Source organism: Zonotrichia albicollis, chromosome 22 (genome assembly GCF_047830755.1).
Source record: "Zonotrichia albicollis isolate bZonAlb1 chromosome 22, bZonAlb1.hap1, whole genome shotgun sequence".
NCBI lineage: Eukaryota > Metazoa > Chordata > Aves > Passeriformes > Passerellidae > Zonotrichia > Zonotrichia albicollis.
In genome coordinates this window covers 481,157-491,969 of record NC_133840.1, presented here as the reverse complement: position 1 = coordinate 491,969, position 10,813 = coordinate 481,157, and positions in this window count along the sequence as shown.

Here is a 10,813-nt window from a genome sequence, read left to right as displayed (position 1 = left end):
TTTAAATGTCACTATTTGTAGCTGCCCAGGTAGAACCACAAGCCCCGCCATCGTTCAGTCAGTTTGTCACGTGTGCCACTGCAGTGCCAGCTCTGAGATGTTGGCCAGGCCTCTCCCCTGAGAGCACCTTCCCCGCGCTGACCGTGAGTCATGGGGCTGTCGCTGAACCACTGCATACTGCAGGCTATAAATAGCTCCATTCCTATAAACTATTATCTCACTTTCAGCCATTCCATTTGCCTGATTCTGAAATGTTTATCTTGCCCTAACTGCCAGCCTAAAGGTGGAATGCTATTTTCAGCCTATGAGAAATTTAAAGAGAGATAAATTTTAAAAGACTCCCATTACCTTTATGTTTTAATACCCTAGTACTCATGCAAGATGCTACAAAGGGAAGACCTCTATGTATTCACAACATATGGATAAAACTGACAGATTTTCTTTACTTACATGTCCCAACCTGGTTTCTAGGGAGTAGAAAAGACTTCCAAAAATTTTTGGCTTTGCTTCTATGGCACATCAGTAGGGCTTGAGAAAAGACCACATGCGCTGCCTCCAGAGAGCCGCTAGTGCGGACAAACAACATCATTCAAACAACAACCTCACTGGGCCATTGCATCTCCCAAATCCTGATTGTCTTTCAAAACTTTCTCAGAAAATCTATTATTATGCTCACATAAGCACAGCGAACTTTGACTTTTATACTTTCATTTAAAGCTATGGAAAATTTGTGACAGATGTAAAGAGTGGGAAAAGCAGACCCATCAAATAAAGTGTAAATAATGAAGAGTATCTTGCATAATCTGCTGAGGTGAAAAAAACTTTAAAGGGCAATTGCCTTTATTGAATGTTCAATCGGTGTGAAAAGTAGAATTTAAAAACTGTCCTTATTTCTAAAATTCTTGGTTAGAATTAAGTGCAGCATTATTTCTTGCTAAGTAATTCAGGTATAATCAGGCATGTTCCACCTGTGCCACAATCCCACTACCAGACACGGGCTAACATTCCCTAAATTGGATCAGCACTCCAATGCAGTTTGGAAGTTAAATGACCTGGGTAGCTCCTCTCTTGTGTGGACAGACTCACTGCTCACAGCACGGCACAGCTGTGCTCTGAGCCATGGAGAAAGTGCTAGAAAGAATAACATTGAAATATCAAAAAAATTTGGACAGCTTTACTGCTTAAAAACCACCCCAAAACCAACCAACCAACAAAAACAACTGAGAGCAAAGTCTCGAGAAGCTTTCTAGAGGAATGGAAAGGAGCAGGAGCTGCCTTGGGGGCCGGACTGATGGTGTGGTGATGCTCCCTGTCCCTATCAGAGAGCTGCCTTCCCGCTTGGCTCCAAACCAGTGTCATTGTTAATTGGATGCTGAGTGACGGATCTGGCCACCTGGCACCCTGTCTGCTCCGAGCTCACGATCAAGTCAGTTGGCAGACTGAGCGGGGAACTGGCCACCTGGCTACTGTGGGGGCCACAGGCTCTGCCGAGCCCATCGCTGCCCTGCTCACACATTCTCTGGTCATTAACACCAACAGCAACTTCTTTCTTTTGCTGTGCTCACCTCTCCCATCACAGCTGGTGTGCTCACAAACACCCAGCTCATGACACCCTCTTCTCTTTCCTTCCCTCTGTCTGCCATGATGGATAAACACTGAATCCTGCCTTAATTGATAAATGGGAATAAAATTAGCTACTTGCCTTCTCTCCAATTTCTTTGAATTATTTCAAGTTCCCTACCCCCACTCCATCCTGTCTTGCTTCTCACCATAATTCTCAACACTCCAGATTAAAATGTGTATTAGCTGTTGAGCTGCACAACAATTTTTTGAATGGTGCAGTTTGTTGAGCATTTTTCTAATTAGTCAAAATACTGATAAATTAAGAATAACTCAAAACAATTAACTGGACAAAAATGCAGTGAAATCAGATTCATGCCTGAAGGCAAGATTCTCCACTTGCCTTGCACCCTGTTCTATTATTAGCACTAGCAAAATTGTAGTGAGAAGGGACACAGTTTTGATTTAATTTTTTTGCATTCATTTTACATATATGTAAATTACTCCACAAGAAGCAAGACAATTGAAAATGAATTATGAAATGCACAAAAATAAATCAGTACAAATGTAGAGTGCTGTTTGTAAGTCCCATGAGAATTAATTTTACTACAAGATCTTAAAGGACTTACTACAAGTCCTCACATTTTCTTCTCCATTTCCAACGTACCGTAAGGAGGCTCCACAGTGGTTTTAAGCTGGTCTGGGGATACAGTAAGTAGCTAATGTCAAGCTCTTACATCCATTACAAATGATCTGAAAAGAATGTACTTCACTAATGAAATCTTTGCACAGAAATGCGACCACTGCTTGGAGCAGCTGTATTCACTAGTGTTACTTCCTTATTTAAACAAAGATTCATTTGCACCTTGAAGCACCTGCTCCAAGTGAATTCAGGGGGGGCTTTCCATAAGCTTATAGAAGGTGGAAGAAAGCATTTTAGATATTAAGGCAAGCATGAATGTTAAACTAATGAAATTGCTGTCTTCACATTATTTTTAGCCTTATTTCAGCTGGACATCTGATTTTCCTGCATCCATGCTGGAGAAGATTTCAGGAAACTCCTACTGCTTTTTAGGGAGCCCTTACCAGCTTGAACATCATCTCTGACTACCCCTGAGCAGCCTTTACTGTCCTTTACCTGGTGAGCCCCTAACAATCAAATTACTGACAATCTTCACACAAATTTATGGCTGAGTCAGGAACACACATGACAAACCACAACCACCACCAGCCACTGAAGGAGCTTCCCTGTCCTGCAGAAGCCTCTTCCCACAGAGAAGCACCACTCCCCTCTGCAGTCACCACTGCAGCTGTCTCCCAGGTCACTCCGGTGCTCTCTTGGGACATGGGAACAAAAGGCATTGCTGTGCACGTGGCTCTAGTGCACCTGCTGACCTCCCTGCATTTCCAGCACCTTCCATCAAGTGTTGGTACCTGGCCTGCCACTGCTGGACTAAGAGCCCTCACTGCTCAAGGCTGACACCAGAAAGGTTCCTGTTCGATTATTTGACCCCATTTGTCCATTCTGGCTTTAAAGACATGTTTAGCTCCACTTTGCTCCCCCTTATGTCTCAGAGCTCACATAAACACTGGGTGGCTAATATTAAAAAATGAAAAAATTGAGTCATTTTAGTTGATTTTCAGTCTCAGGTCTCAAAATGTCAGGCTACAAGAGGCTCCCTTGTGCTCCCTGACTCTGTATCTGAGCTTGAATTACCAAGTTATTAGGTAACAGCTCACTGGCACAGGCTCCTGCCCGCACGTTCAGCGGGCTCTGCTCTCTCTGAGCTCAGTGCTTTCCATTTTCTGACTGGTGATGCATCCCTCCAGCAAGGACCCACATAATTTTTTAATATTCAGGGGGTAATGGGCTGCTGAACATGTACGATTGCCATTTCCAAGTGTGACATTTAGCACTGCTGGTGTTTTATTTTCCCCATCTTAGGTGTCAGTAGAATACTTGTTGCTGTTTGCTAACAGGCTTTGAAGACTTCCAGCTAAAAACAAGGCTGGTGGAAGTTGTGGGGCAAGGGATTTATTGCAAAACCTCAGCATCAGGCACTATCTTAGGACAGTATGTGCCTTCTCTCTGTACAGCAGTCCCTGCTGATATTGACCCCAACTGTAGCTGAGTGCTTGTAAGCAACTGAATTTTAGTGTCCTGTAAAAAAACTGCTTTTCCGTAACTGGTCTGGCAGCCCCAGAATAGCTCTGTGCACTCTAATTCATACAGTTTTGTAAGTAATGACAGATAATACTATCAAAGTTTGTTCCTAGAACATAGGGATTAATTCACCTCATTAAAACGTACACATTTTGCACAGCAGGACTACTTGAGAACAACTATTTTAGCCAGCCCAAAGATACTATGCTCTGTGAGAACTAGGATGATCCCTAGCTGTCCTCTACTTCCCTGTATTCAGATTTAAAGAAATCTTTTTTAGATGACTACATAGATATCATAGCACTGAGCACTTTCAAAAACCTAAAATAGACTACATTAGCTTAAAATTCTAGGTAGTAAAGAAACTCGAGAGGAGAGAAACATAATTAACTCGGAGCACGGAAAGATTCCCTTGTGGGAAACCACCCTGAATTAAAAAAGGTGGTTTGTACAAAGTACCTAATGGTGAACCCAGAACCTGGCAGGTTACACACTCTGAAAGCTGATCTCTCAGGCTGAAGGTGGAAATGCTTTTGGTTTATTTTCCCCAGAGAATTTGTTCTTAGCCATTTGAAACTTACTTGATTTCTTGGTTATTAAAATGCAATCACCACCTTTTTCAGTGCCTGGTCTTTTTCTGTCAAGAAAATTAAAATAAGAGCTGTGTTGCTGAAATTGCCTACAGGTATCTCTCTGCATTCAAAGAATGCTTCTAAAAGCTCCGCTGGCAGAGCCCAGCTCTGCTCACCTGAAAATAAAAGGTGAAGGTTTCCTGAGCAGACAGACAAGGTAGGAGATGGGCGTTTTTCCCAAACAAGTCCATTTTTATTCCTCATAACTTACATTTTCTTTTCAAGTCACTACAGTAACTCTTAGCCTAATTTCTTCCTGCTTCTGTAACAGAAGCTCTGTGATCTACGGGAACTGCACACACAAGTGCTCCAGAACTGAGCTCCTACCCTGGCATTCACCAGCAGTGGCCATGCCTGTTCCTACAGATGTGCAGGTGGCACAAAGGCAAATTTTTCAGAACTGTCTGTTGAGGTATTACAGCTGAAAATTTTACAGTCCAGACTCCCATTGTAGTTACTACTGTCTCACCATAATTCAATTGCTTTCTAACAGCCTTACCTAACTCCATTATTCTGGCACATTGCCAATCAGTCACCCTTCCCAACCGTCTGTTTTTTATGTTTTTGGGTTTTTTTAAAATTTTTAATTATGGTTACATTGGCAACTTAAAAGAAAACAAAGGGTATTTCTTTCAGCTGTGTTATGTACCATCAGGCTGATTAATTCTAAAAAATAATTATGAGAAAAAAGAATCCTTGCAACTGTTGCTATGGGAAAAAACTTTGCAAACTCAAGCTCCTTATTTATGCAGTTCTCAGTTTTTATAGGCAGGTCAGCATCCCTGGCTGCATTATATCCCTCTCCACGAGTCCTTAAAAGAGGAAAATTGGTTGGTTGGTAGGTTATTGAAAAATCACAGAGTAGTCCTGCAAATACAATGCATCGGAAGACTGTACAGATCAGATGTGTTAGACAGAGTTCATATCAAAAATCTGCTTTATCAGTATGTCAAAAATGTTAGGAGATACTTAGTATTGTCTTGTGCTGTAAAATGACAAAATTGGTCTAATTTTGGTCCAAAATTGGTCCAATCTCTTCTTCTCAGACCCTGCTTAATAATGAAGAAGATGCCATAGGAGATAGAGCAGTGAATACAGATAACGCAATGAAGCCTGAAAACGGGGACAGAGAAAACTCTTCAGGCCAAATGGAAATCTACTGGGACTCTAAATGAAACAAAGAGGAGTTCATTCCTATGTTTTTAACAATTAGTAAATCATTCTCAATTAGAAATCCTTCTCAATTCCAAATACAGATTGTCATTATTTATTAACGCCATTTCAAACCAAGGATATCACCATGGCTTAAAATGAGAACAAACCGAAACTCACAACTGTAATTTTTACAATTCAAGTCTGACATCTTGTTCCTAGTTAGACTTGTGGATCACTCCTGGCTAAGTCAGAGGGAATACTGGTGTGAAATAAAGGGTAAAAAAATCATGTCCTGTCATGTTCAGAGCCCACTTCGCCCCACATCTCTCCCAGTCATAGAAAATTTGTTGAACTATGAAACTATTCACTAAAACATTCTATTACATAACTATAATTTCCTTACAGTGCAGCTGTAACTGGCACTAGTGGAAGTCTTGCCTGCAAACTCTTATGTCACGGCTGGATGCTGATTTTTTACCTTGAGGTAAAGGCTCTATTCCCTTTTTCATAGAGAGCTCTTAACATCCCAGAACTCAGTCTTTTATCAATTTTTTAGGTAATACACATCAGTTTAATGAAATTTGTTTAGAATTTCCTATTTGGAATGAATACAGAAAATCCAGTGGAGAGTCAGGGACAATTGATCCTCTCTGAATCAATTTTAATAAAATGCATTTTTTAACCTGGCCAAAAATACCACATCCTAAAATGTATCTTTTTCTAATTATATATATATAAACATAATAAGGTCACAGAGGGCACTAAATGATGCTTAGAACAAATAACAAAAGTACACCAAATGTCTGAGAGAGCTTTTCAGGCAGCAGAGTGTGGAGACATATCCACTGTTCTCTATAAACATTGCAGACCAGTTGGATGATTAATTCCATCACAGTAACCAAGAGCTTTACCACTGGCTTGGGAAAAGATTTTTTCCAATACTTGATAATATTACTTTTATGGTGACATTTACTGAAGCACAAATATAAACAGACTTCATAAACGTGAATGAATAATGCTGGCATTGGAAATGTTTTAACAAGTATTTAAGAGACATTAAATGATTTGCCCCAAAGAAGAGGAGTTCCTGAGAGGACAAAGCACAGGATATCACAGTGTATCAGTGTTAAGAACTTGTAACTTTTCCAAAAATGGACAGATATTCCTTCTTCCTTCCCTTCCCCCCTCTTGGGACTCACAGTTGCACCCAGAAGGGGTTGACTGCAGCAGTGTTCCTGTTCATGTACCACTGAACAAACCCTTTCACTGCCTCTGTCTTTAGAGCTCCTGAAGCCGCACTTCCCCAGGCAGGGCTGCAGCCCCCCAGAGCCACAGCCAGCTCTGTCCCACACTGGGTCTGTTCTTTGCTGTCTGACAAAGGTTTTAAAGCTCAAGTATTTTCTGCCATTTACAATTTTGAGTACATTTACTAGAAAATACCTACTGCAACAGGGGATGTCTCGAAGTTGTCCTTTCACAACCATTTAAAATAATATCCATTACATTAATATACATTACTGTTCTCCAGAGGGAAGCCAGAGGTAAAAGGCAAGCTAGGGTTTCTGTTTCCTGGTGCCATGTGCCATGAGGTGCAGCCCTGCAGTGTTTCATCATCAGCCAGCACCACACTGAATCACAGCATCACTAACGTGTGTAATTGCTTGCAGAAAGGTTCAGTTTAAGAATGTGTCAAACATATAATTTGATCAGGGCGTGTGAGTATCCATGCATGGGTTGGTGGTGGTGCATTCTTATGGCCATGAATCACACAGCATTTGAGCCACCTACCTCCTCCTTGTAGGGAAGCTGCAATACTCTGTCCTGTTGGAAAGAAACCTGGACTAGCTCTTTAGAAGTTGATAGGACTCTCAGCACACATCTATTTCAACATCTCAGCCCTCTTGTTAGACCAGTGATATTCATGATGTTGCTGAGAAACACGAGCTTCTAATCTAATAGCCAATTTTCATTTTCTGGTAATAACAAATATTCTAAAATGTAAAAAATAAAGCATCGGTATGACATTGACATTTCTGAATAACTCTGTTGTAAAATGTTGCTGTTTTTAATGGGAGGGATATACTGTGAGTTCATTAAAGCTGGTGCAGGCTTGTCAGCTAAACAGATTGTACGTTAGAAAAGAGCATTAATTTTGCTGCATGAGGAAGTGTCTCTGCTCAGGACTATAGTGCTGTTTAGAAGACATGTAAGATTAAAAGTCATCTTCCCCGTAGGTACTGACCAGGCTCCCTGCATACCTCAGCCTGTAGTTGCAGATCTCCGGCGCAGCACCTTGAGCAGCAGTCCGCCGCCCGCGGGACGCCTCGGGCCGGCTCCGCCCCCCGCACCTGCGGAGCACGGACAGAGGCTGTGTCACCGCGACACGGCACCGGGGCCGGCAATCGTTCCTCTGGCACGGCCCCAGCTACAGCTCCTGCGGGACATCTCCCATTTCCCTCACCTATAAAGGAATCACATCATCAATAACATCTTTCTCCAGTATTCACAGATCGACTAAATAAAGATAATTTGTCCCATAAAGTTATGTTTGGAATGCTGCAGCACCCATGGAGCAGAGGCCACACTTCTCCGATGTTTTACAGTATCATGAACAACAGATTGGTGCTGTAAGAGCAGAATTTAAAGAGTAACCTTGAGTGGACAAGCTGAGGTACTGCTGAGGTACAACAAGTCTTATTCTGGAGTTCATCAAACTTCTAACTGCAGCTGAACTGCAGCTGTGCAGCACATCTGGGAGAGCCAGGAGCAATGCATTCCATCCCAAATATCTGCATGAACCTTTGCAGCAGTTTTCTACACAAATCAAGTACTAATGCACAAATTATCCTGGTTAGCTACAGGAGCCTATGATGACCTGATCTGCATGTTCAGCTGCAGCATTAGTATGAGAACTACGTGCAGCTTTTGCAGGCAGAAGTGCATGCCCCAATTAAAAGGCAGATGCTTTATTATCCCTGCACTATTTTATCATCCTTTTAACTGGAATGAGTATGTTACTGGCTTTCACTATAACCCTGAAAAACATGTTGAAGATATAAGAAATAATTAACTGAAACTATTAAATAAAGTTTTAAAGTAAGCATATTTATCCTTGAATAATATAATTCTCATAAATTTTAAAATTCTGGGAACAAAAAACATCTTGTTTGACAAAAAATATCTGCAATTAAAACTCCTATGTTAAAAACTTTAACAAAGTTATTATAGGAAACACTTGTTTTCACAGTCTCCCAGAAAAAGGATATTTTAAACACCCCACTCACTGTATGGGGACAGAGAAGGTGAATGTGAGGCCGAGCAGACACCAATTACAGCCTCCCAAAACCACAGAGGAACCAGCAGATAACCTGGGACTGGAACGGGAGCCAGGCCCACGGCTGCCAGGGAATGCGGCACCTCCAGGGCGAGCACTCAGGTTTGGATAAGGCCTGGCAGGGGACACCAGTGGAAACAGAACTGCTAAGGGGCTGAAATGCTTCTTGTACCTGGACTTTCACCCTTTAGCTCTAGGAAAAGAACTAACACGTGATTTTAAAGAAGGAACCATGTAACAGCAGTATCATCAGAATAGCATTGGACTATCAAAGACTATTGAGTTGAGATACAGAAACACATTATCATCAAAAGTAACATAAACTCTTATAAGCTCTATGTGATCAGCAGTCCAGGTGAGACACAAAATGGAGTGAAAACAGGCATGGCCACTTTTAGCAGTAAAACAGGAACACTTGCTGAAAATTTAATTTTCATTTCCTTCATACCAAATTAGAAAAGGGACTTACTTCAATGAAAAATTTTACTGCAACAAGAGAAGACTTTGCACAGGGCCAAGGTTCCCCACACACAACCTCAGAGGCAGGATTTGTTTATCTTCTTTCTAATGCTATTCAGAATGTCACGTAGAGCGGGACACACAGATTGCTCTCTCCCTTATGTTTATAATGTAGAGGGAATGAGTACTGGGAGTAAGATTTCTGAAACTTTTGCATCTATAAGAACAATAAAGTGGAAACTTGCAGTTCTAGAGCCTTGCTTGAGCCACAGAGAAGTCACCAGTGAAAAAAAGAAGAAAAAAAATGCTCATTTCTTGTGATTTATCCCAGTGACAGGGTTAATGGCACAGGTAGACATGCCCATTGACTCATTAAATTGAACTGCAAGACATAGCTACAAGTCAATTTCCTTTGGTATGTGCTTAGGCACCTTGTAATGACAGTATTTGTGTCACTGGAATTCAGTCCCGACCTAAAACTGCACTGATCTTTCAGTTCAAATCTGTGGAGGCATTTCCACGCAACTCTTTCCCTTCCAGAGCTGTGTGGCTCTAACAGCTCCTATCTTTTGTAGGTCAGGCACCGCGACGGACGTGAAATGTGCACATGAGCTGGCTGCAGCAGTACAGTCACTGCAGGTGCTTTGCTACACAAATATGTACACGCGCAGAATATTAATGACAACTTTCATTCAGAGGCAACATATGAATTATCAATGAATCCAGTTTCCGTGTTTAGCAGGAAGCGTGTGGCAAGGGCTGATGGAACGTTTGGAATCATAATCTCAGCTGTAGTAGCTACTGCTGTGTGTGCCACCCCAGATGGCAAAAACTCCCCTGAAGAAGCCTGGCTCACGGTGCAGCAGAGCTGTGCAAGCTGCAAACACTACCTTTAGGAATATTCTGAGGGAAAAACTGAAGCCGAGATCAGAGGGAGCTGTGCAATTTGGATCTGCCTGTCCCCACTGAGGCGCAGGGTCCGTGTTTGCTATTATCAAGGTACATGGTGACAATCAAGGAAATGATCAAGAAAAATGGGCTTTGAGACTCCTCACCATTCAGCTGTGCTGGCAGCTGGGACTTCTTTTCCACTCTAGTATCAAGCAATGATATTACAAGGAAGGCCAGCTGCAAAAGGAGAATAAAATACCGGTGTCCTAATAATCTCTGGGAAATTGATTAATCTCCGTGAACCAGACTTAATTTTTTTGGGTAGATGCTAATTATCACTTGAATACGCACTCCAAAATACTTGAAATATTAGAATATTGAGGCTGTCAAAACAATTTTGTCTGCTTTGCAAGTAGAGGGAAATAAAGCCAAGGTAATTTGGGCAACCATTTGAAAGTCTTCCCCTAAATTTCGGTCCCCTGTTTCTTATGTTGTTGTGAAATAACGCTGACAAGTGTGATGTAGGGGGTTTGCACAGCCCTGTCTTGTTTAGTGCTGTATAAAATAAACAAGAGCAAGCCAGTGGCCAAGGCCCAGCACAGGCAAGGCTGACACCAG